Source organism: Dermacentor andersoni, chromosome 3, assembly GCF_023375885.2.
Source record: "Dermacentor andersoni chromosome 3, qqDerAnde1_hic_scaffold, whole genome shotgun sequence".
Classification (NCBI taxonomy): Eukaryota; Metazoa; Arthropoda; class Arachnida; order Ixodida; family Ixodidae; genus Dermacentor; species Dermacentor andersoni.
This window is the reverse complement of record NC_092816.1, coordinates 124,611,209-124,638,796: the sequence shown is the minus strand read 5'-3', so window position 1 is coordinate 124,638,796 and position 27,588 is coordinate 124,611,209. Positions and strand designations below refer to the sequence as shown.

Sequence of the window (27,588 nt, the reverse complement as noted above, 5' to 3'; positions counted from 1 at the left end):
TTCATATATATATATATATATATATATATATATATATATATATATATATGAAAGAAGAAAGGGGGTTAGCCGAGGGGTCCGATTTTTATTAGTCATATAAGAAGCCAAGAAACACTGACACCAAGGACAACATAGGGGAAATTACTTATGCTGAATTGCTTAATAAATGAAACAAAGAAACGATAAATTAATGGAAATTAAAGTGGATGAAAAAACAACTTGCCGCAGGTGGGAACCGAACCCGCAACCTTCGCATTTCGCGTGCGATGCTCTACCAATTGAGCTACCGTGGCGGCGTTTCCCCATCCACTTTCTTGGGTATTTATGTTTCCTAGCAGAACCCTTGGAGTGTTAGCCTTGGCCTCACAGACCTTGGCGGCGGACGTGGAACGTCCTGTAAGCCGCAGGCGTCACGAGAACGTGATCTTTTTGCATGAAGACAACTGGTCAATAAACCCACCCACGCTATCTTGAGGCATCAATGTTGCCGGACACACAAGCTCTGGAGGTTTCAGAGCAAGATCTAGAAGAATTGCAAGTTTCCGTGATTTTTATATTATTTTTACCTTTTACCACAACATTTAGTAAAGGTCAGTTGGAACATAACGCCAGCCACATCAGCCAAACTAACCTAATGTTCTTTTTTTTTTCTTTTCAACGTCCCTTTCGCGGAAAATCAATTTTCCCCCTGGCACACGGCGGCGCTAACAACGACCCTAAGCTGCCGCAAGCAGGCACGCCTGCAATGCGACAGAGGCGCTACCGGAATGCCGTCAACGACCGCCGCTGTGCCACAGGCTCGCTCCGCTCGTATCTTACTTAGATTGCGAAACTGCGGATAAGAACGCCTACCAAATTTTCCACGAGCACAAGTTGCGAGCGAACCGATTAGTGTGATGACATAGACGGGAGCCACGTACGGCTGCCGCAAGTGGGAACAGAGGAAAAAAAGGCGCGGGACTTCTTTTCGTATTCACTCGCTATATCGGACTGCCATTTTCCTAAAGCAGAGGCGCATTTCGTCGCGATCAGCTGGGCGCCGCAGACGTCACGGCGCTCTTGTTTCCAAACACGAAGGAGGGGGCGTTATCAGCGTCCTTCTTCGCGAAGCACAAAGACGCGTCTATCGCCACACTGTGTAGGACACATATGCAGCAGTCGTTGCAACTGGTATCGCGGATCGATAGCATCTGACGGAAGTAGACGCCCTGGCAGCATTCTCTTTCATTTTTTTCTCTATTGTCCTTCTCTGTAGATAGTGGTCGCGCAGGATAAACGCACCGGCAGGCAAACGAGCCACCCTCTATAGTTGGGTGCAGACGACGCGGGTGAGGAAGCCTGAGAAGACGCATCGCCCATATTGAAGGCTTTAGCTTGAAAGCCGGGAGAGGGTGGGGCGCGGGGAAGGGTGGCGGCTAAAGGGGGTGAGGCCGGCTTATTTTCTGCGCGGCTGCGGAGAGCGCTGGCCAGCTTAGCCCTGTCCGTGTCAGTGACCCCTAAACTTATTCCTACGGCAGAGCCGAATTCCATTCAGCGTTGCTTCTACTGTGACTTTCTTCCTTCCTGCCGAGAAGCGAAGATGAGAAGATGCAGCTGTCAGGCGGGGGTCACGACCGCGAAGTCCCAGTGACAGCTGCCATGCCGCTGACGTGCGTGTGTGTGGTCATCCGCAGGATTTTTGCCTTCGGTGCCAGAGTACGACGAGTATTTTCAGTGCGCTCTTCCGGGACGCCTATCTACTCGAAATTGGCAAAAGTGACGAAGCGGAAGTTCAAGGAAATGGAATACAGGAACCGCGGCACCGACCTACGTCGGTTCCTGTTCCTGAAGACGGTCTCGAGGAAGACTCGCTCCTCTACGCCCACAGCTAAACGCGACAAAGGAAAAGCTGTGAAGTCTGACAGCAGAAGTTCCCGTCACCGCGCGAAAAAGAAGCGGTCTCGACTGGCCGCGCAGAAGAGGGCAGCGGAGTTCAAGTTCACTCTGCCGGACCGAGCAAAAGAGTAAGCTAAGCCAAATGTTCCTTGCGCATGAGACGTGTAACGATCATGGTAAGCGTAACTGTTTGTTAGCGCTCCTCGTGATCAGATAGTATGCCGTGGTCTTGATCCCACCAAGCGTAACGTATTATACTTGATAAGCATTGTTTGATACCTCGAAATGCTTATTTACGTGCGAAAAACGTAACGCAAACGGGGTAGTAACGTCTCTTACATTCTGTTGAGAAATTGCTGTTCTAAAGAGCACCGCAATACAACGAAGAATTAATGCATTACTACACCAGTTATTTAAATTTCATCGTACCTTCTATTAATTTTCTTTTGCACAAGCCATCTCTCCGTGGCCAGAAATAAAGGTGACCGGGTTGTCTTAAGTTTCCTTGAGGTGGAGTGGCGTTAAGGTTAAGCAAGATGAATTCTTGGATGTGTCCCTTATAGCAGTAGCTGAAAACAAGTGTGATCACTATGAAACGGTACACTGAATTCGTTTTGGACAGGGACAAATCGTGATGTGAATATTTGAGTATATCGTTTGAATAAGTAACAAGTTCCCCACGGAATGTTTGGTCTTATTGAACATTTGTACGCCCGGCGAGTATGTTTAGGCACTCTAGCCACTTGAAAGTAATTTGGTTGTTCCCTTTCATATTTGCTGGAAAAAGAACACGCTGATTATACCGAAAAAAAAATCGTACAAGCTAGTGGGATCGCCGCCATTCGTACTAATTACTATCAAAATTACATAAATGTACGCTTTATAATACGGCGCTCCGATTCATTAAAATGCCCTGAGACAGACTTTGCATTGCAAATGCTTCGATCTCGTATCACGCGGCAGCAACGCTAGCCTAGATTCTGTCGTAGCCAGACACGGCGAGTGCGCATAGAAATTGCCTGGTGTTGAATTCGGCACTTTAAGAGTGGCCCCCACTGTGCTCTACAGGCTTGATGGCCTTCCGCTCGACGCTGAATGCACAAAAGTTTCCCGGGAAAGATGAGTGGTGAACAATGGGTGAGCCCTGCTTCCATTTTTCGAACAAGCAACGGGATCTCGTTGTTGATTAGCATACAGGAGCCCTACCTTTGTTACACCAGAGCTCTTGCTTAGACCCGCCGCGGGGGCTTAGCGGCTATGGTACTGCGCTGCTAAGCACGAAACCGCGGGATTAAATTCCGGCTGCGGTGGCCGCATTTCGATGGGGGCGAAATGCAAGAACGGCCCTGTCCCGTGCATTGGCTTAGAGATACCCTGGTGGTCAAAATTGTTCGGAAGCCCTCACTACGCCGTGACCCATAATAACATGGTGGTTTTGGCCCGTAAAACCTCTGCATTCAATTCATATCTTGCTTAGAAAAGTGACTGCATAGCTATGATGCACCAAGTCAACTTTTCAAGCTGACACAAGATAAGGCAGTGACGATGGATTTATGGCACAACTGATGGCGGGTTTGGCGTCATTAATTACATATATAGGTCGTAACTGTTTAATCAAAATTAAAGGACTTTCTTTTAAATTTTGCACAGTGTTCCTACATAACATAAATCGACCTGTAAAGGAATACAGTCCTAGGTTTAGGTCAGGTGACAGCTGAGGCTTCAGGAGGACATAGTTTCTGTGGGTCGAAGTTTGTTCAATCCCGAGCTTAGGAAGTTACCTATCTGCTTCATCTGCGCTTCTCAAGATGGAAAATTTTGACAGGACGCTTTTCTAGGGACTATCTACGGTCAACAGTGAAATCAAATTAGCTGTAGGCTTAAGATATGGAGTGTCATATCTTCTGTTATCAATCTTTGAGTAGTCAAAAAGGCTACAAGAACTTCTCACGTGACGTGACATATAGCAGGCGGTACATATCGGAAAATGTTAAGAAACTTTCTAAATACGTACACGCGTATTAGCAGTACTTTGAACATGGAGCCAACTTTAGCTGGGTTCTTCCTTAATATAAATTGTAATCGCGAGTTTTATGCCTTGTTTTGTGTACTGTGACAAGTGGTTATGAAAGATCAGACATGCTAGAAGACCGCTGAAAAAGCTTTTACGTCTTTTTCTAGAGAATCAAACAAATAATCAAGCAAATGACAAGAAAACAGCAACAAAAAGGGATTGGCTATTGTTGAACGGGAATAGGCCTGGCACACGGAAGCGATGACCGAGCTAAAAGAAAGAAATGTGCGACGATGCGCAGCGGCGTATATACGGTCATTATTACCGTACGTACTCGAATGTACACTGTAAAATATTTTACACCCTTAAAAGTGAAAAAGGGTGCAAATGTGTCTATAACTCACACCCTTAGGGTGTTATTTATGTAACTGACACCCTAAGGGTGTGAGTTATAGACACATTTACACCCTTTTCCACATTTAAGGGCGTAAATTATTTTAAAGTGTAGGCGGCTAGTTTCCTTTAAAACGTGATGATTTGGAGTCGGGGGTGGCCTCAGATTCGAGGACGTTGCCCAGAGCAAGTTCTGGCTACGTCGACGTGCCTTGTACAAACCTAATTCGCTCAATCAGGTAGTGAGCACTGTGGAGGAGACATAGGCCGAAATTCGGTGACGTATTTCTGATAATGCGAGCATTCCGGAAGTTCTGCATCTCGACGGTGTTGCAGTTTTCTTTTTCTTCTTTGCCTTCGAGTGTAATATTTTTTTTTTAATTCAGCTTGCGTTTGAGGAACGTTCGTTTATTTTCTGACCTTTCAAATTTCTGGGGTTGGCGTAGAATCGAGGGTGGCTTAGATTATAATGAATAGAGCAGCTATATAAAGCGTGTGATTTCAACCGCCTACCAACTTGAAAATAATCCGGAAGTGAAAGTCGAAACTATCCAGAGCGAGCCAATTAAAAGCGAAGGAACAAGTTTCTAACCTTCGTGTTTCTATTCTTCAGATTGCCATGCGCTCTTCTTCATTATAATAATGCGAAATGTTTAAATTGGGTTTTACTTGCCAAAGCCACGATCAGGCTATGAGGTATGACATAGTGGGGGACTCCGGATTAATTTCGACCACCTGGGGTTCTTTAACCTGCCCCCAATGCGCAGTACCCGGGAGTTCTTGCATTTCGCCCCCTTGGAAATGCGGCCACCGCGCCCGAGATTTGATCCCGCGACCTCGTGCTTAGCAACGGAATATCATAGCCGCTAAGCCACTGTGGTGGGTCTACACAAGAACTGCAGTGTAACAAAGGTAGAGTTTGTGTCAGCTAATCCACAACGAGAGTCCGTTGCTTGTTCGAAAATGGAATCATTGCTCACCCATTATGCACCACTAATCTTTTCCTTGAAACGTTTGGGAATTCAGCGTCGAGCGGAGGGCGATCAAGCCCGATCAATGTAAAGCACCGTGGGGGCAACTCTTAAGGTGCCGAGCTGAACATCGGGTAATTTTTGTGTGATCAGAACCTCTGTCCTTTTCAGAACCCATCTCTCATTTTTCATTCAATAAGTAATCACTTCTCTGTGGCACACAACTACGGGACTCTCTCTGCTATCTCGTGCATCCTATGGGTCTACCTGGTCGTTTGTCCCGCAACTTCATTAAAATGGCTTTAGGCCCCTTATATGGAAACCTGAACAACACATGTTTTAAAGTGTGCAACGCGTCTCAAGGAATAAGTTGAATATGTGATACCTGAAAACTACACCTCTGCCGCGGGTCGGCTCGGCATTGCACAATCTTCGGGGTGGGCGCACGTATGTTTACAGCGGGTCGGCCCGGTAATGAACCATCTTCGGGGTCGGCTCACGTATGAGGAATGCTTAAGGCCTGCTTACCCTCCGCCGCGGGTCGGCCCGGTATTGCACTATCTTCGGGATCGGCTCATGTATGAAAAATTTTTTGTCTACGCGCGGACGCGATCCACCAGATCCTAGGCATAGAAAGCTTCGCTCTAAATGTGAAAGACTATAAAGACAACACAATCATAGACAGGTCCTAGGAACGCAGGCTAAAATAAACGCACATTTACTGCTACTCACAAAGAATTTATCAATTAACTGCCGATGACAAAATTTCGTAGAGTCTTCAGAGCCAATTTTTGTTGTTGTAGTTGGAGTTTGACCAAGGTGCAAGCAATTCTTTTGCAAAGAAAGGACGCTTACCTTATGTCGCTTATGGAGTTCATACTGCAAGATATTACTTTCTGCTGGGCATGTACACCCTTTGGGGCGTATATTTGCCACACAATAGTCATCTGTCTTGTTTGCGTTCCTTTCTTGAAAACGCTGCACTCGCTACTTTCCTGTCAAGAATGCTCTGTCATGCTGATAACGGGCATGCCGTTCGTGACGCGGAAGTACTGGGCTCGCCGCGTTTAAGAAAGGAAATGCGGACAAGGCAGATGACGATTATTGTGCGACAAAAGGGTGTAATTTTGCGTCAAAGTGTAGAAGGCAGTCGATGGTATTCAATGGCGCGACTGCAGACCACGATTTCATTTTTATACCAAGCATCCTTCATCGATCTAGCAAGGACTAGGTTTACTAAATCATTAATCAAGCCCAATGATAAGGGCGTCAGATTTCGTCGTGTAACCGTATGAGTTAAACAGTTGCCATATGTGTGTTTGTGGACCACATTCTTCGCAATATCAGTTTTTTTTTTAATGAAAGCTGTTGAGGGGCTTCTCCTATACTTGACAACCGAGTTGCTGTCCATGCGTACACACTTTCGACGAATTGAGTAAGAATGGAAATACCAGAAACATAATTCACCTACTGCAACGCTAAATACATGCCGCTGGCAGCGAGAACGTCGGGCTAGCCAGGCCGAAGGAACCAAAACATCACTTGCGGCAAGTCGTCGTTATCGCCAGGAATACAGGGTGAGAACGAGACCCGTGACCGTCTCGTCGCGACTGCTTTCAGGAGGGATGCTTCATCAGCTGTCGCTGCCACTGTGCAGTTAATTGCGCTCATCAATCAGTCATTGTTCAGTCACTTCAGGACAAGATCTTATAAAAAGGTATATATGAAATATATATATAAAGGTATATATAAAATATATTTTTATTATTTTTTACGCTTCTGTATGTCGAATAATACTCCTAGGACCTGCTTTTTGTTTTTATACTTTATTGTTATTACTATGACTCGACTTTGTTTGTTAATACTTTCTGTTCCTAGGATTGCTACTGCTGTTGTTAACCGTATTAAGTGTACTTTTTCTATGTATTTAATGTTGGAGCTCCCTCCCCAGTCTTTGACTATGGGACCTCCTAGAGTTACTTTTTCTGTGAAACATTTCAAGCGCATCAATGAACTGAACCTGAAACACAGTGCCGTGATGACCCTCGTACTTCCGCAAATTGGAAGTCTCACTGAAAAAAAAGACATGATGAGGAAAACATTGCATGGCATGTTAGTATGATCGGAATATCGGATTCCTATACAGTGTTTGTACGCTGTGATATCTTAAAGAGAACAAAATATTTCAACCACGATGCCTACCTAGCCAGAGAAACGGCTCAACTGTACGATGTTCCACAGTGCACAATGCTTTACGGCATGTACAGCCTCGTTCACTCTTAGGGTGAACACGGCTCACCGTGGCCGCGCTCCGCGGGGCGCCAGTGCGTCCGGCGCGGCGGCGCATCGAAGCGAAGCGGCGCAGGCGCACACGGATCTATCATGGGAGGTGCTTTCGCGTCCTCTGCTACAGCGCTGGAGCGCGCCGCTCCGACTTTGCTGCAAAGTGCACTTCGCTAGAACCAGGTGACTGAGCGACCGAGGCGGCGTTGCGGGAAGGCGCACTTCACTAACTGGAGCATCTTCTAGCTGGTTCGGTCTACAGCTTGTGAACAGCCTGCTTAATCAATATACATTCACAGAAACAAGCTTATCACCACATAAATCACTTAGCATGTTTTTAATAAGTGATGAGGGTAAAAATAAAGTCATTTCTTCGCGCTCTTTATTAGGCTGGTGCCATTTTATTTTACTCTCACAGCACTTGGTGTTGTGCATACCGAGAAACCTATTAGGCGCGCTCTTCTTCGTTGGAGTCATCATGAGATGAGCCTAGCGCGCCATTTCGCGCATGTCTTGATGCTAGAACGAATTTGCTTAATTGACCTAAAAAAAGCGACCGAAACCCGCAATAAATTCTACAGAAAGTTAGAGAGCGATTGTTGAATCATGCATCATCATGTTTGCCATCGATTTTACCATTAAGGAGGGCAATAATATTACTTCGACAGCAACTAAGAAGTGACATCCGCTACTTCGCGACTTTCTTATTGACGCGTTAATGTCGCTGGCAGGGGTGCATGGAGCGCTTTACACGATGTAGGAAAGGGCTCTCCCCTGCATAGCAACTGATTTGGCGGCAGTTTTACTACCCCTTTTCATCTTTCTACATCATATAAAAAAAATTCATTTTTGTTGTCACAGATTGGTTAAAATCGCCGAAGCGGTGCCGGTCCTTTGACGTCTACCTGACGTGAGAAGTCGCATTCTCATTTAGAGGAATCGTCGGTCAGTTATTTGATTACATTGATTAGGTGGAGTGAAACATGTGGCGCCGTCGTTTATTTGGTTGTTTGTTTTTTTCTCCTTGGAGTCGATGCACGCCGCATGCGAATGCCCTTTCTGTCCGTTTTGAATAGGTAATTGAAGTGGAAAATCTATAATCAACATGTCTGTTTTCTAGCTTAAATTACGTCTTGCCGGGTAATTAAGTCGTTACTCGCTTGTATTTCATTTCAGCACTTACTCGGAATAGGTCATACACATATTCTCACTAGCATATAGTTGTGCGATATGCGTCCCGAAGCGGCACATGGCCTCTGCGTTACGCCATATAGGTGGGCATCGGATAAATTTGGAGAAAAGGAGGAATTGATTTCTCTTTTTTTTAGGGGTTAGGGGGGTGGCGAGGCATAGTGGTTAAAACCCATATATGAATACGGCACAGGAACCCTTGCCTTGAACAAGCGATACTGTTGCCGTCGTGGGGAAGTGGCCGGTCCGTGTGTTGGACGAACGTGGCCACGATAATTAAACCGGCGGTCATGAGGCCGGGCCGGTGTCGTCTGCCGACAGCATGCCGGTGGTCGGCCAACGGGCTCGACATTTGTAAAAGCCAAGCCCGGCCCAAGCCAGATTGCCATGTTCGGGCCAGTCTACTTTTTAACTGACCATGGGCGTCAGCCGGATCTACCGCCGAGCCCCCCCCCCCTTCTTTTTTTGGCTTAGGTCATGCTACTCCATTTTAGCTTAATATGGTGATGTGGTGCAGCCAACGGCTGCTCAAGTGAGTGACTGGCCGCTCACGAGTTAGATTCTGGGATGACTCGTCAAATCGAAAGACACCAGAGGTGTTTCCATTAAACGCATTTCTATGGACTTGCATGATGAATTGCATTTTGTTCGGTTGCCGGTTGCCGTGGCACTTCGGCGATAAAAACGCTGTAACAGTGCAGGATTTTATTTCCCCGGTCCACTTTCGGAAACTGGCCATGTCGCGGGTACCAGAAAAAGAAAGACGACGCATTGTAGATCTGTGCCTACAAAACTATTCTCAACGAGTTATATCGTAGATGACAAAAAGGCCACTGAAAACAGTTAATCGAATAGTCCAGGCTTACAAGAAGGATGGAAGAATTGCGGATGCTCTCCGTAAAGCCCGGCAACAGTGACCACTGAAGCTGAATACACGACCATTGTTGCGGCGGCTGCTGCAAACTCGACCTTTGTCGCTCGGGAAATTAAGAACAGCCTCTGGCTGGGTGACGTCTCTGACACGACTATCAAGCGTCGCCTCTACGCCCCAGCCTAATAAAGAGCGCGAGAAAATGACTATTTTTACCCTCATCACTTATAAAAACATGCTAAGTGATTTATGTGGTGATAAGCTTGTTTCTGTTAATGTATATTGATTAAGCAGGCTGTTCACAAGCTGTAGACCGAACCAGCTGGAAAATGCTCCAGTAAGTGAAGTGCGCCTTCCCGCAACGCCGCCTCGGTCGCTCTGTCACCTGGGTCTAGCGAAGTGTAGTACTTTACAGCAAAGCCAGAGCGGCGCGCTGCAGCGCTGTAGCAGACGACGCGAAGCGCCTCCCCGAGGTCCGTGTGCGCCTGCGCCGCTTCGCTTCGATGCGCCGCCGCGCCGGACGCACTGGCGCCTCGCGGAGCGCTGCCACGGTGAGCCGTGTTCACCCTAAGAGTGGACGAGCCTGTACATTGTCGCACATCAGCGGGAAAACGCAGCACCTCATCCTATTCAAACGTGTACTTGTTTATCTTACTCGGATGACCGCTTTTCACGGTCTAACAAATGTTATCGCTCAGCGCGGGACGCGCCCGCGTCTATCGGAAGTTTCTCGAATGTTATCGATGGCTTTTTCTTCTGTCTGTTACTGAAGCTTGCGTAATGTGATTGCATGTGCGACGTGAATTGTGTAGAACGTTTTGGAAGACACGCGGGCACCATTGATTACTGTGGAACCTTCAATGACTGATGTATAAAAGCCGACGCGCTTGACCGGCATATCAGATTTCGACGATCGCCGACCGTGTTCGCCACTATTGCTGTGCTTTAAGTGCAACTTGCCTTTGTGTGCACAAGTTCGCCCAATAAAAAGTTAGTTTCGTCATTTACAGTTTTACAGCTGTATTATTCGCCGTCACTACTATGTGACATCGGGTGGAGGTGCTAGTGCGTTCATGTACCGGACGCCCCCGCAAAGCCATGAGCCAGCTCGAGCCACGAAGACAACACCAACGTCGCCAAGGACCAGCGAGCTAGCCGCAGGCTGCAAGGACTACGCCCGAAGCACGGACCTTTGTCTGGAAAGATCAGGAAGTGCATGGCCACGACACCAGTTACAATGACAGCCCCAGTGTGGCCAACACCGATGGTGCTGCAGCAGCCCAGGGAGCCAGCGACGTTCCGCGGTTTAACATTTGAGGACTTGGAAAGGTAGCTGGAGACGTATCAGAGGGTGGTTACATTTAGCGGCTGGAACAATGATGTCAAGCTACGACATGTATTTTTCGCATTGGAAGACGCTACCAGGACATGGTGCGACAATCGAGAAGCCACCTTAAGGACATGAGGCCTGTTGCGAAGCGGCTTCCTGCAGGCATTTACAAGCGTCCCGCGAAAAGAGTGAGCGCAAGCTCTACTAGAAACCCGAGCGCAGCTGCCCATTGAGACCATCACGATCTTCACGGAGCAGATCGATGGCCCGTCTATTCCAGCACGCTGACCCGGAAATGTCCGAGGAGAACTAAGACCGCCTACTCACGCATGGTGGGAAAGAGGAACTTTTCGCCGGAATGATACGAAGCCCAACAACGAACGTCGACGAGTCTCTCCGCGAAGCCACCAGCACCCAGAAGACACTGGAAATGCGGAACAAGCAATTAAATCGCAGCACGAACGCAACTAATTTAGCCGGAGTTCAATCACTGGCCACCAACGACCTGCGCGAGTCTATCAGAACGGTTGTGCGGGAGGAGCTTCAGAACATGTTCCCTTCCTCGCAGCCTCTAGTGGCTTCGCTTGCCGACATCGTACGAGAGGAGCTCCAACAATCACTCGGAGTACCTCAGTCGCCGCAGCCTCAGCCGGAAGCGATGACGTACGCTGCCGTAGCCCGCTGTCACGTTCCCCCTTCGTGCCTGCGCCAAATCACAGTGACGCCACAGTTCTGTCGTCCACCACCACTACCGCCATCACGCCAACCCATCGCCCCGCACAGCATTCCAAGAAAGACTAATGTTTGGCGAGCCCCCGACCACCGTACGCTTTGCTATCACTGCGGAGAAGGCGGTCACATCTACCGCCGATGTCCTTACCGGGAGATGGGACTTCGAGTGTTCTCTGTCAACGCACCGCGCCCTCAGCAAGGTGAACGTCCTCGTGATATCGCCGACTACATTGCCGCTACTTAGTGGAGCCTCGACGACCTGCCCGTTCGCCGTCACCAGGCCGCTACCTATCGCCGCAGCTTCGTCCATACACTGGCCCAGCCCGGGGCAGGCCCATCATCCCATATCCGGAAAACTAAAAGCAACAACTGATGGAGGTGCTGTTGCTGTTCCTCGAACTGACGGAAATCCTCCGTCGCCGACGAAGACGCCGAAGAGACTATCTAGACGACATAACGACACGCCGCCATCCCTACGAAGCCTGGAAGCAAAGAATGAACCGACCGAAGTCCTGACGACGCGACGTATACCAGCCACACTTTAACGCGATGCAGCGGTGATCCGACGCCAAGACTTAACTGCAACGCAGCGCAAAGAACCACCAACCTCGACGTGCTTCTCAGCGGTCACGCAGTCACCGCCTTTGTGCAAACAGGAGCCGACTACTTCTTCAGTGGATTGTTCGCCGCCGAGCTGAAGAAAGCCATGACTGCATGGGACGGCCCTCAAATTCGGACAGCTGGAGGACACCTCATAATGCCGACGGGAATCTGCAGCGCAAGAATTACAGTAAATGCCCGGACCTACCCTACAACTCTCGTTGACCTCCAACAGTGCTCGCGAAGCGCAATTCACGGCATGGACATCCTGAACCAACACGGTGCCGTCATCGACCTGAGGTCGAAGTCGATAACGCTGTCCTCAGACCAAGCGATGCCGACGGAGAGGCCTTGAAGTCGGCGTGCCTTGAGTTTACTTGAGGACCAAGTCAGCATCCGGCCTCGCTCCAGCATTGTCCTTTCCGTGGGCAGTGACGCACCCACAGACGTAGAAGGCGTCATCGAGGGCGGCCAACGTCGACTGCTCGACCATGAAATTTGCGTCGCAAGAGGGATCGCTTGACTGCGCGGAAGGAAAGCGAACGTGATGCCGACAAATTTCAGCCAGGAGTTCAAGCACATCAACAAAGGCGCGATGATCGCATACATCGAGGGAATTGTGGATACCAGCAGCGCGTTTGTCCTCTCAGATTCTGCCACATCTACCCCGACGACGATAGTTCTCGAATCAAACTTCGACATAAATCCAAATCTCCTCCTGAGTTAACAGGAACAGCTCAGAAGTCTTCTCCGACGAAACAAAGGTTGCTTTTCGACGTCATCGAGTATTCGAGAAACATCAGTTGCAAAGCATCGCATAATAATCGAAGAGTGCGCTCGACCACTTCGCCAGAGCCTTTACCGAGTTTAGACGTAAGAACGTAAAGCTATTAGGCCACAATTCGACGAAATACTGCGCGATGATATCGTCCAGCCGTCGAAAAGCCCGTGGGCATCTCCTGTAGTTTTGGTGAAGAAAAAGTACGGAATCCTACGTTTCTGCATCGATTATCGTCGACTGAACAAGATTACGAAGAAGGACGTTTAGATCGGCTCTGCAATGCTAAATACTCCTCGTTGATGAACCTCAAGTTTGGCTACTGGCAAATATCAGTCCACGAGAGTGACCGCGAAAAACCGCCTTCATCACGCCAAACGGCATCTATAAGTTCTAGGTTATGTCATGTGGACTGTGCTCGGCGCCTGCAACGTTCTAGCGCGTGATGGACACGGTGTTAACAGGAATGAAGAGGCAGACCTGTCTTGTTTACTCGGATGACGTCATCGTCTTCGCCGGCAATTTCAATGAGCACCTTAGCCGGCTTGCGACAGTACTAGAAGCCATTAAGTCATCAGGGCTCACTCTGTAGCCGGAAAAGTGCCGCTTCGCTTACGATGAGCTTTTATTCCTTGGCCACGTCCTCAGCAAATCTGGAGTACGTCCCGGCCCGCAGAAGACAGCTGCCATCGCAAAGTTGCCGCAGCCCATCGACAAGAAGCCAGTGTGTACATTCCTTGGCGTCAAGGAGCTTTCACGCATCGCTGTTCTGCTGACACATCTAACTAAATGTGATGCCGAGTTCAAATGGGAAATGCCTCAAATCGACTCATTTCAAGAACTTAAACGACGCATGCAGTCGTCACTGGTACTTCTGTACTTCGACAAGGACGCTGATACCGAAATCAACACTGATGCCAGTAGCCTAGGCCTCGGTCCCCTCCTTGTCCAGAGGAAAGATGAACGGGTGATAGCTTACGCTAGCCGGTTGCTGTCGAAAGGGGAAGGCGATTATTCTACGGCCCAAAAGGAATGCCTCGCCATCGTTTGGGCTCCAGCAATATTTCGCCCTTACCTATATAGCAGGCGAAACAGTCGTCAGCGACCATCACGCGTTGGGTTGCCTAGCCAATTTAAAGGACCCTTCAAGACGCCTGGCGCGGTGAAGCCTCTGACTGCAAGAATATGACATCACTGTAATCTAGAAGCCCAGACGAAAACACTCTGATGCTTACTGCCTATCACGAGCCCCCACTGATGCACTGCCGCAAGACGACGAGAATGACGGCGCCTTCATTGGAATAATAGGCACAGAAGATTTGGCTGAACAGCAACGAGCAGACCCGGAGCTAAAAGCCTCGTCGAGTGATTGGAAGGGAACACCGACGTTGTCCTTAGGGCATTTCAGCGAGGATTGTCTTCGTCCTCGCTTCAAAACAGCCTACTCGTAAAGACGAGCTTCTGTCTAGTCCCCACCAACTACCTTCTTGTTCCCTCAGCGCTACGTCCAGAAGTCCTGCACGCCCTACATGACAATCCGACCGCTCGGCACCTGGGATTCTCTGATGCAGTCGCGGATACAGGAAAAGTATTATTGGCCGCGCCTTCCCGCCAACGTCACCCGTTACGTCAAGACATGATGAGGCTGTCAGCGACCCAAGACACCACCGACAAGGATTACTACAGCCGATCAAGCCTCCTTGCCGACTATTTCAGCAGATCGGCATGGACTTGTTGAGGCCCTTTCCGATGACAACATCCGGAAATAAGTGGATCGTCGTGACGACGGACTACCTCACCCGCTTCGCTGAAACGAAAGCTCTGCTGAAAGGTAGTGCAGCCGAAGTGGCGAAATTCTTCGTCGAGAACATGCTGCTGCGACATGCCGCCCCAGAGGTCCTCAACACCGGCAGCGGAACGGCCTTTAGGGCGGAGCTCACGAAAGTCATTCTGCAATACAGCCAGACAAGCCACAGGAAGACAACTGCCTACTACCCATGGACGAATGGTGTTACGGAGCGCCTGAATAAGACTCTCGCCGACATGCTAGCAATGTACGTGGACGTCGAGCACAAGACGTGGGATGCCATCGTTCCGTACCTAACGTTCGCTTACAACACGTAGGTGCAAGAAACGAATCAGATCATGCCGTTCAAGCTGGTTTATGGCAGGAACTCGACGACGACTCCTGACGCCATGCTACCGCATGTCACTGACGAACAGTCTATAGACGTCGCCACCTATCTCCAGCGCGCCGAAGAAGCCCGACAGCTCGACCGCCTGCGGATCAAGTATCAGCAGAGGACAGACTGCTGACACTACAGCCTTCGACGACGCTACGTCGAGTGCCAGCCCGGCGACCGTGTTTGGGTTTCGACCGCAATACACTGACGCGGACTTTGCGAGAAGCTTTTAGGCCGCTATTTCGGACCTTACAAGATCATCCGACGCATTGGCACACGCAACTATAAGGTCGTGCCAGACGGCATTTCGCTTTTACAGCGGCGCCGCTCACGACCTGAAATAGTCCATGTTGTGCGACTTAAACCGTTCTACCAGCGCCAACGAACTTTGGGACTTTGCATAGCTCAATTTTGGACGCTCTTTTTTCCGAGTGTACTACTTTGGACTTTGTTTCTTTGTTGTTTTGTTGCTTTTAATAAGAGGCCTTTGTTTCTTTCGCCCTCCTGTTATGATGTGTAGCTTTTTGAGAGGGGGACATTGACATATCTACGTGTTTATCTTTTTCGGGTGACCGCTTTTGACCGTCTAACAAATGCTATCGCTCAGCGCGGGACGCGCCCGCGTGTATCGGAAGTTTCGCGAATGTTATCGATGGTTCTGTCTGCTCTCTATTGTCACCGAAGCTTGTGTAATGTGGTTGCGTGTGCGACGCGAATTCTATACAACTTTCTGAAGGACGCGCGGTCACCAGCGATTACTGTGGACCCTTCGAAGGACCCTGTTTAAAAGCCGACGCGCTTGACCGGCATATCATGGGCATATCAGATTTCGACGATCGCCGACCGTGTTCGCCGCTATTGCTGTGCTTTGAGTGTAACTTGCTTTTATGGGCGAAAGTTCGCGAAATAAAGTGTCCGTTTCGTTTTTCACAGTTTCACAGCTGTATTATTCGCCGTCACTACTACCTGACAATATTATAGGGACCGATAACTGATGTTTAGGCAGTATCTTTTAGTACAATGGAAAATATGCCATCGAGGGAACCTGGTAAGCCGTCGTGGTAGTCCTTTATACGTGACTTTCTGTGCCATTTCAAGATTACAATGCGTGATCGAAGCGCCGGTATGCTGTGCACTTATGTCATTATAAAGGAGATTGTTGTCATTTTTTCGTATTCTTATAACGCATTTTCATCAGTTGGCTGTCTAGCGTTGCCACGACGTGGCGTTCGATGGCTGTTTGAGTAAGGCCTGTGTTTGAGAAGTACTTAACGCCAGCTATTACAGCACGGTCTGAAATATGCATATCGCTGGGCCATATCATATCATCGTTCACTAATGTGATGTTCATAACATATCACTGTTCACTAATATGCAGAGTGCAGAGTCCGGTGCACTGTTACTAACATACGTTTATGACAGGAACGAAAGTAAAGGAACAAGCAGCGCTCAACAACAATTCTGAAATCTAAACACGTAATGACTGGGATTCAGATCTATCTATGCGTTGTGCGTGTTGGTATTGTACGTGGAAAACAGTCTCTGTAAGTCCTCGATGGTTTTTAGTCATGTAGAGAATGAATTTCGAAGCCTTCAATGGTAATTGCTGCAAAATGCCTGCAAATTGCAACATTAATTGAATCGGTATTTACCGCAAACGATGAAGTAGGAAAATTCAGTAAAGTCCGCATATGACCGTATTGACAGGCGCATTTCTTTTAAGGCAGCGCGCCGCCAGAATAATATATAAAAAAAAACGTACTCCAGCTCTCGGATGACAACGTATGCTGCACTGTATATGTAGGCATACATTAAACAGTTCGAAATGTAAGTGCTGTAGTCGATCAGAACTGCTTTAGGAAATTGTGTGTGTGTGTGTGTGTGTGTGTGTGTGTGTGTGTGTGTGTGTGTGTGTGTGTGTGTGTGATTTGCTATTTCTTATATATAGTTTACTGCGCGTTACGTGAGTCAAACTACATGCTAATAATTAAACTTTCCCTTCTTGTGGCCTCCGCAGTAAGAAAAGCGAAAAGAGACAATTAAGTGAATATTAATGAAAGCGTAAATAGAGGCCCCGTAAAAAAATGTGCCCGCAGATACCAGTTACTTGGGCGCTTCAGTGCATGAAACGACGTTTTGTTAACAGATTAACTGGAAAGCCAATGCATTTCTCCGTAAAGTTCGGGAATTTATATCTCGAAACTGGTGTTATCTTGAAAATTCGTTCCAAGTGGACCCGCCTTGCGAACACCACGGCTAGAATTTGTAAATTGCAATATGGACCATAATGTTATGAGTTAAAAACTTCATTAGTGAAATTTTATTAGTTGCTCCTGCGTATGAATTTTTTGTGTGTGTATTGTCCGCTGCTTCGAGTAGACCGGCTCATGAACTAGAATTGTGATATCTGCTACAAGCAACTCTCAGATTTTTTATTGTTCGCTGAAACGACCTGTATATCCGCCTGACAGTAATGTCATCTGTAGCTGTAAATTGAACGCCTAAGAATGAGATCGAGTTCACGTGACTAGCAGTGTGCAACTCACGTACTCGCTCTACTGACTTCAAAAAGCGAACGTAGCAGTGAAAAGAAAAATTCTCCAGGAACCACCGACCGTGTAATTTTGAATGTCAGAAAACGGACTTGCGCTTTAATAACGCAATGACGCGCTTGAAGGCGTATGTTTGTTGCCGTAAGGCTATTTAGGTCGCGTTTTCTGTTTCGTGGTGTAATTCCGTAGAGATCAGAGCCGTTAACCAGCTCACGTGTGGCGATGGTACAGGTTGATATACGTACTAGGCCGAGTCGTAATACGTGTGCTGCCTTCAGCGGCGTGAGGATGGCAGTCGCCTTCAGCGGCGTGGAAGGCGATTGCCATCCTCCACTCCTACAGGGTTGGCGGGAGGAGGGTTGTCTTTCCCGAGCTCTCCACCAGACATTTTCTAAGCCTTCAGAGGCTCCAAAGCTGCTGCGCTGGAGCCCTTGTGTCTCGAGGCGCCGTAATAGTTGGCGTTCGACTACGGACGCGTCCCGAAACACATGGATTGCGCGAGAACGCGTGCTCGTCGTATCGGCGCCTCTGCGACGGCGGTGGAATTCGCGGACCACCACGAAAGTGGGCGAGGAAGCCAAATAAAGCTATCCACTATCATTTTTTTTCTTGATCTGAAGATCAAGTCTTTTAAATCTGTGTCTTACCATGTCGTATGTTGCCGGGGCAGTCGCAATAAAACGTAAGCCTAAGACGCTTCCACACTGAAATTATTTAGAAGAAAATAAACCGCTGTGAGAAAATAGTGTGAAATTAACTGCCGCGAATAAGCTTCAGATTGCCAGTTCAGTGCAACACTGTGGCGCATCTGTTTTCTTTTTTTTTTTTGCAGGTGCCGAAGCGGCACGTTCAAGAAATTTCCAGGCCTGCTTGTCCTGGCCCGGAAGCTGAGAAGATTTTGCAAACGCGGAAGCAGTCATTATTAAGACTTGTCCTTTTTAATGTCATCAACAACATCAATATAATTCAAACTATTGTATATACCATGTGCATCTAGCCTCCCGTATACATAATAAATCGACTGCATTCGGAAAAGCTTCTGACATTATTCTTAATCTCCATTCTTTATTGAATACATATTCTCCGATTGAAATTTTGCAACTTTAATAACAGTAGTCATTTGTAATATAACTAAGTGGGTCCTCGCTGAGGAATATGTCAATAAAAATTACACATGGTAGAGAAAAAGAAAACAGAAATCGTACTTTGGAGCCACTACCGAAATCATACTTTGGAGCCACTACAGACGTTTTCTATGGCATGGAATTAATGCTACCATGTCATATTGCGATTTTACAAAGCACACACAGTATACTGAGTTGTAAAAAGAAAACTCAGTATTCGGGCAATTAAACACAACTATCCAAGCGGAAGCTACTCAGAAATGGGTCCAAACTTGTTACAACGTTACGCACTTGGGAATCTTGTCGTAAGACGCACACTAGGGACGGAGCCAAGTATGCCTGTCAAATGTCATGCGACATTCGCATTATAGGTGGTCTCTGTCACTGGAAATCTATTCACCGCGGCATTTTATTTTCTTGTGTTGTATTTATAAAAATATTCTAATTTTGGCGACGAGCATGACTGTGGTTTCGCCGTTCAGATCACGGCGGCCAGTCATGGTGCTGGACACACTATTTACAAATGCAGCCAGCCAATGACGAAGAGAACCTGAGGACGAAAGCGTATTCGGGCCCTGGTCTTGGCCTCAGGACGCCAAAGGAGAGGTTCATGCGGAGCTAAGGACATAATAATAAAAAGTTGGCACTAGAAGAAAGTCTAAGATGGCTCGCAAATTTGCGCATAAAGCTGCAATCGCAGCTACCATATGGCCAAATCTGATTGTATTTGCACCTTATGGTGGAACTCTCTGTGAGCGTAAAGCGGAGTTCAAATAAACAACTTTAAAAGACGCAACATACATGTGTGACATTGCAGAATCCCAGTCTGAGCTCCAGCGAGGCTGTTCGTTTCGAACACCCGCTTGCTGTAGTAAACTACTGTGGGGATGCGCGACTCTCACGCGTCCCCTGATATGTGGTTTTCCCGCATAGCGCCCGTCTTCTGCAATCCGGCTTCGCCGCGTGACCTGCGTGATGCCGTGATGCCCGCGGTGGTCTGAGTGGTTGAAGCGCAGTACGAGAGATGGCGCGAGTGCTGTGCTGCTAACGCCACCTACAGGCGGGGATACTTGGGCGCTAAAAAGATAAGGCGCCGCCTCTTTGGTTCGGGGCGGCAAGCAGCGCGGACGTGCCGCGCGTGCGCCGATCCTTGCTTCTGCGAGACCGTCTCGCGTGGCCTCCTTCGAAAGAGCCACCGTTCGCATGACCGTGCGCGCGAACGACCAGGCGTTGGGATCCAGCAAGGGGCGAACATATTCGCTCGCTATCCGGTCGCGGTGAGTCGGACTTCTACGATTTGTCGCGCGCCCATCGGCATGTTTGTGGATAGCAACTCGGCTAGCAGGCATTGATCTATGAAAGGTGCAATAAATGCCCTTGTGATTGTTTGCACTACTGTGTCGTCGTTCCTTTGTCCCAAGAGTACGGGTGAGAACCCCACCCTACACACCTTACAATGTCTACCGCATAGGAGTCAACCACTGATTTACTCGACGAAAACGTCGCCCGCATATAACGTTTTCCAACATGTGCTTAAGTTTTTAGCAAAGGCTTGACTACACCGACCCACATTTATCTTCGCATGGACATTGCCATAATGTTCACATTACCATTTTCAACAAATTTTATCTCGGTAGGGGTTATTGTACTTCCATGAGAACTGGTTTTCTGCGCCGTTCTTTAAACGCTTTTTTCATGCTCTGGATCGTTTGCATTAGGTACTTCACTGCAAATTATGTAATTAAGCCACACACTTCGAACTGTTTTGCTTACGCATAACCCACATATGCCTTGCCCCCTGCTTGTACAACGTACAAAAAACCATGTCACTCCTTCAGTTTACCGAGAACAGCGCTCACGGCTCGTACAGCACATGAAAATAAAGATAGGACAATTATTTAGAAAACACATAGATTATATCAAGTCAGAAACAAACTTTATTCACACAATACTCCTAACGTAGGGTGTCTTTCCAGCGAATGTTGACATGGTGCCATGTAACGTCCTTCACTGGTCGACACGGCCGATCGAGCGAAAACGGCACATAACCATACCTGAAATACGACTCCACCCCATATATGAAACTGCTCAATAAATGCGCTTTCTCTCTCTCAAGATTCTGGGAAACATGTCATATAAGCTTACTGGACTGGCACATAACGGTTGTATAGTGCTTTGGCGCACTTGCATGAAGATTCATTTTGCAAAGGCTGTAATTTGTCCATACACATTACTCTTCGCATGCATATCAGCCATACTTTCGCCCTCATTTACACCAAATATTGTATAGGTGGCTGTTATAGTTCTCCAATACACATGGTCATAAACTACACGCTGTTAAAAACGTGCTTATAACGCTCCGGAGTGCTTCCACACCTACATTATTGAAATTGATGCTTTGAAACACTGCCTTTCAGCAGTTATGCTTTATATACAGTGGTAAGCCGGACAAAGGCAAATGTGAAGGAAAGATGTTTTTTAGACAGCCAGCTTTAATAACCATAGGACACAAATGGTGAAAGCATACATAGACATACATAGACAGAAAGCATACATAGACAGAAACCATGACAACCGAAACTACAGTGTCATGACACTTACAATTCATATTATGCGCCTACGTTCAGCAAACCACCGCAGCTGCATGATTCCCATGCGCCACGTTGGCTTCGCAGCCACCTGTTTCCTCCCGTTGACAGCTCGAGAGCCAAGCGCCATACGGTAACATTTAATGAAAGGAGCAGTTTAGCGGCTACTTGCATGACCTGCAGTGTTGGCCTAGGAATACTCTTTCTTTTTTCAGAACATAAAGGTACATTTAAAGGTACGTTGATGCATCTTGCGTGCATTGATGCAGGTCGTGAAAGTGAACTGTGAAATTTAAAAGAAAAAGAAGGCTAACATTCCGTTTAGGAATAAACGAAGACACAAGAGAAATCGTGGAAGCATTCCACATTGACCAGTCAGGTGACCAATGCGTGAGCCAGCCATTCACTTGAATAACGGAAAAATAAATTTCTTCTTTAAAACGTTCATAATTGGATCGTCACAGCGCCTTGTGATGTTTCGTTGGCCTTTTGAAATGACCTCACGTGCATCTTTCTTTTGCTTTAAAAGTCGCGTGACTGTAATTTTTTGTAACCCTGGCGCATGTGCCGAAATGAAATTTTCTTCCAGTTGTGGGAGCGCTGCGTCGTTGTCCTCATCCAGTTTGCGCATTAGTCCCGATCAATTTATTTTATTCTGACTTGCCCAACTTCCAGTAATCCTAAATTCATACTGATGGTTTGATCCCACCTATAAGCTGACAACAGGAGCCACTGTTGTAATTCCTAAAAAAGCAGACACCGTGACATTCGAGGTGCCACACATAACGACGTCTACGGTGGCAGAATTTTTGGACGTCTAGGTCTCTTTAAACTCGGTGACCGATCAACCAGCAGCGAAAGGAGTCGCGTCTTATGACTCAAAAGCAGCTCGTTAGAGCGGCAAATCTGCTTTAATTCTCAGTAACCATGTGAAGATGTTATCGGAAATAAGAAAAAAGTTATCATTCTGCTCTAGATAAAGAGCACGATGTCATTTGTCAGTAGGTTCCGGGTCACTGTGGCATCGTTTCGTAACGACGTTGCCTACAAGCCTGCCAGGTCCGCCCCTGGAGGCACCCACAATATTTTAATTCCACTGGGAAGGACGGACGCTGTAAGACAACTTCGTTTGCTTGCTCACACAACGACACAAAATTTCTGGAGCTCTAGGAGCCTACCCAACTGCCGCCCGTGTATCCTGAACTCTTTGTTACCACCATAGCAGACTGCACCCTAGTAGAACACGTTCAGGTACAAAATTAATTGGACTCCGGCCACATCCGTCCATGACAGAAATTTATTGCAGTTTTCGAGGAACGCCGGTCGGGGGCACAATGGAACGCTAGAAGCACCGATCTTTTAGGTATTTATTCCTTCCGAGGACCATAAATCAGCGGAATAAGTTGCCAGCAGATGTGGTTGGCTGCAGGACTGCTGAGTTATGAAAGCGAAGTTTTCTTTGTTTCTTCCTTCGACTTTCCCACTGCTGTTGCTATGGCTGCTGCTGTCGCGCACACCGCGTCGGGGAGTTTCTGAGAGCGTGTATGTAGATGACAGGCGCGAGTCAGAGAAGAAAGGCCACGGGAGAAACTCGTTTTCACCCCACCGCATCGAATGTGCTCGATGTTCTCTGGAGCTCCCTGGTTGTCGCCACTTAGCCTTTGTCAGCTGTAATTATCGGTGACTCCCTTCAGAAGCATTGCAGAAACAGCAGCGCTTTCCTTTCTACTAACGTGCGAGACCAGAGGGGACGTAGACATAATTGTAAATAAGAGGGAGGAGAAGAGGCAGTTCCCATACAAGTGAGGGGGAAGGTTACGTGAGAAGGCAAGGAAACCTGGATAAGGTTCAAGGTACGGTACAGTACGTTGCTGCTATTTCGGAAAAATAAACACCATGCGAATAAGTCAAACTACGGACAAACAACGCAGGGCGTGCGGAAGCCGCGCCGCATTAATTAAAGCGCACCTCAGGGTCCAGGCGACACTACGGAAGCGGTAGACCGTCAAATCAACACTTCTGTGCCCGCCATGGTAGCTTTGCGGCTATGTTATTGCTAGAGGCCGTGGATTTGATCCCAACGGCGGCAGCCGCCTTTCGACGGGAACGAAATAAAAAACGCACGTGCGCTTAGAGTTTGCGAAACGTTAAAGGACATCACGGTGTCAAAATTAATCTAGAGTGCGCCACTACGGCGTGCCTCATAATCCGATTGTGGTTTTGGCAGTACCAGCCCCATAATCCAATTCAAGTTTGACACTTCTGCCAGAATGTGATGTGCCATGTGAGGCAATGACTATATGCTCAACCCTCTCAGAGGGTATGAAATATGGCACATACCAACTTCTCAAGCAAACACATCTTCCTGTGTGTTCTGTGTACTACGCAGACAAACAGCAGTGGTGCACACAAACTAACGTTTAACATCAACTCACCACTCTTGTGTTAAATTAAGCGTCGAAGAAATTAAGCTTTAGGCGTTAACATCACCGCGAATTATCGCCAAAAAAGCATGCAGCACAGAAAGCTTTGCTTAGACCGATTCCCACAGTGCGTGAGATCTGCGTATTTTTTTTTTTATGATGCTTTGTGCCACCTACAGTTTTTCCAAGAGTGGAGCTAAGGATAATGTTCAAATAAATAAATAAACGAACGCAAGCAGGGTGTGGTTCTTTCGGTGTTTAAAGATGCTTGAGTGCGCTATTATCTCCATAAAATCAGCAGCAGACGTAGTTTTTCTTTCCGCACTACTAAAGCTAAGAAAAGTTTTGACCTTTCGTAGGCAAAAGTACGGCGAGCAGGTGGTTAAAAAAGAAAAAAAAAGACGCGTGCGAAATAAGCTACGGGATACAATATCTCTTGCAGTAGTGCTTTCACGTGACTTGCCATGTTGTAGTAAATCATATGAATCGCGGAGTGTCCCTTCAGTCAAAGCACGTCAACAGAATCACCAGTGCTCACTTTTAGCTTTACTATCCCATCTGGTCACACGTTGTCGGGTCACACTCTCGCACTAACTGACACAGCTGTTCTGTCGCGCCAGAGTAACCAACAAACCAAAAAAGTAATGATAACCTTTCCGGATTAACAGATTAGGAGATAGACGTATCAGCCACGCATCAGTAAAGCTTTGAAAAGTTCTATACAAATCCGTAACAGTTCCTGTGATGCCTTTCTGCGCTGACGTCTTTTACCCCAACTTCTGGTATTGCGCTCATTGACGCTGAACTTCGGCGTTCGGTTTATGGATTAAAAATAAATAAATATAAGTTGCGAAAAAATGCATGTCCTGTCTCTTCCCCCCCTCCTCGTTCTGTCACGCAACGAATATCAACTATGAATCCGCGCTACCTCGTGCACGTCATCCTGGATGAAACCATTTTTTCCTTGGTAGCGTAACCTTGGCGTGGTGCACACAGCTTATTTGTACGTCAGGACAAAAAGCCCTTACCTCTTTCACTCCTTGCGCAATTTTCCTTTGGGCGCTCCATTTATTTCCTTATATAACGTCCCTCCACAACGACAATCCTACGGCGCCCCCGTCAATTCTGAGGCCTTGTTTTTCGCCTACCTTATTACTCTGCCGACTGCTCGCCAAGGAAACGGACGAACTACGCGCGTCTCTCCGTTTTGATTTTTTCCAGCGAAACCCTGTTGCAATTCGCCACGTTGGAATCGACGGCTATTATTTCGACAGCACGTTCTGCTGCTTGTCCTTTTCTCCCGCGGCTTCCTCTCCAAGTGTAGACCAAGAATCGCAGTCCAAGCTGACAGAATGAACGGAGACAGCTGCGGCCCCGTGGGCCCCGACCTAGCCTCCCGCTCATGACCTGGCGCCCCCTTCCCCTACTATTTAATAAAGTTAATTCCTCCTCGTCCCTTTCACCTACTCTTTCCCCATGGTTGCTTCTGATCTCTTCCTATTGGCATTAGTTTTCTTCTTTGTGCGTGATTCCCAGCATTTTGCTCAAATTGACGCCTGTGCCACCGGCTTCCAGCACCTGTTTCTTTCTTGTTCCCTCGCGTGCAATATGTAGGCACATGTTTTGCGCTCCTTTCCTCTACGGTAGGGCCCACTGGCGACGTCAACTAGTTTTGCTGTCAATGGACATTTTTCGCACATAAGTTGTCTGCCCTAGCAATCCCGGTAGCGCTCCCAAGAACTCTCGCCCACAGACCGCATTTTTTCATGCTTCATGGGGTCAGGGAGCCTTTCTCGTCATTATTTATTCCTTTTCCTTCTTTGTGTACTATTCGGAGAATATCGGTACTGCCCTGCCGAGGCTGAAGTCATTCTTTCCTTTGTAATAGGCCCCTACTGTAATCGTCAGCCAAGCGATGGTTCAGAGCTCAAAATGCAGGCAGCTTGCCGAAGCGATAATAAATTAGCAACGGTCTTCGGTGCTACTCAAGGCAGCCAGCTTACAGGGGTGAGAAATAGAGGTCCATTTACATAGCTCGAACGTGAAGCCAGTGTGTGTAGTCTGTCACCGTGTGACGACCACTTTTACGCGAGTGAGTGCGCGCGCGCGCGCGCATGTGTGTCTGCGTTTTGAACTCTTCTCTATGGGCTGCCTTCAATGGTCAGGCGGCGCCGCGATCGGCTCAGCCATCAACGTCACCGCGTCAGTTCCACGAAACACCGCGGCGACCACTGCTACGACGGCATGTTTTTGCGGCGTTTGTCTGATACGTGTCGGTCGTTCAAAATTGCAGTTTTAAGGCAATCGAAAACATCGAGGCCCGTTTTGGACCACTGACGCTTAAGAAAGGACTTAAACTTTACGACTACAACCATGCATGTCGTGTCAAAGAAGTAAACAGTGCAGACATTGCAGCGAGGTGATTAAATTAAATTATGGGGTTTTAGGTGCCAGAACCACGATCTGATTATGAAGCGCGCCAGTAGTAGGGGACTCCGGAATAATTTGGACCTCTTGGGGCTCATTAACGTGGACCTAAATAAAAGTACACGGGTGTTTTCGCATTTTGCCGCCATAATGGGCAGTTTGCAAAATAGTGAGCGTCATCTGGCGCACAACAGACGAAGCTACAGCACTCTGCGTGCGAGAGTATGTGGTTAGAAAGCGAATTTCGTTTCTCAGCCTCTGCCTGGCCTCTGCCGCGGCAACCACGTGTGTACACTGCGGCAAAAATAATCTGAGGCGTCGTCACTCCGTTCCAGTTTACGTACACGTCACCGACCTCCGACTTCTCGAAGCGTACCATTCAAACTGATCGCGTATGGCAGTACATATCTGCTTTCTAAAACTGCCACTATTCGCCAGGCTTATCAAGGCTCGGCACTGAAGGAAGATTACGTTAAAGATATCGTATATTTGGAGGCTGCTGATACCAGTACGGGACTGATGCGAGCGACATGCACTCCTTAAACAAAAAGTGGAGTGCACGTCGTCGAAACACACTGCCGAAACACACATCAAAAAGCTGGGTCCCGAAGAATACGCGAGCGCGCCGTAACTATTTCTGAGAAGCAAAGAGGCAGACCTGACCATATGTGAAGTATTACATAGTAAGTATGAGAGCCTTGTTACATATGCGCCGTTCTATATCTGTTGAGAACAACGATTCACCTTAAATAAAGCCAATGTTAGGTCTAGTGCTCTAACTCCAATTCTGTCTTTGCCTTCCTCTAAGCTTGTTTTGCTCCTTTTTATTAAGTTCGCTAGAACCCCCCTTCTCAGAACCATGTACCAACTCGTGACCCAAATGTAGTATTCTCCAGCCCAATGTGTTCGTTCACAATGCGGACAGCTTATTCGTTTCTTGCCCTCAGCCGGGTCCGTCGTTCCTGCGTACGCTCACCATCAGCGCGTAGAAACCTCAACATCACGAGAAAAGACTAAAGTGAGCGCTACGGTGCGAAAGCCCAGGAAAGAAAGGCAGAAATGAATGCGACGCCACGCCTAATCCGAATCAACGTGCACGTGCAACTCAAGTATAGTTAAAGAAAGAAGTAATCTAGACGTTCACTTACCTTCAGCTACTCCATGCGCATACTTACTTCTTGCGTAAACAATGCTGTAAGCCAACGAATGCAAGTCGACCGAGAAAAATTACCCTCATGCAACAGTGGTGCAAC

General features: G+C 47.7%; 1 long non-coding RNA gene across 1 annotated transcript; it reads left to right on the top strand.

The window, feature by feature from the left end:
• The first annotated feature begins 446 nt into the window (after positions 1-446).
• Positions 447-18,818, top strand: LOC126537614 (uncharacterized). The gene is made up of 2 exons (XR_011893443.1): positions 447-2,003; positions 18,606-18,818. It is a non-coding gene; the product is annotated as an uncharacterized lncRNA (long non-coding RNA).
• Positions 18,819-27,588: the final 8,770 nt, after the last annotated feature.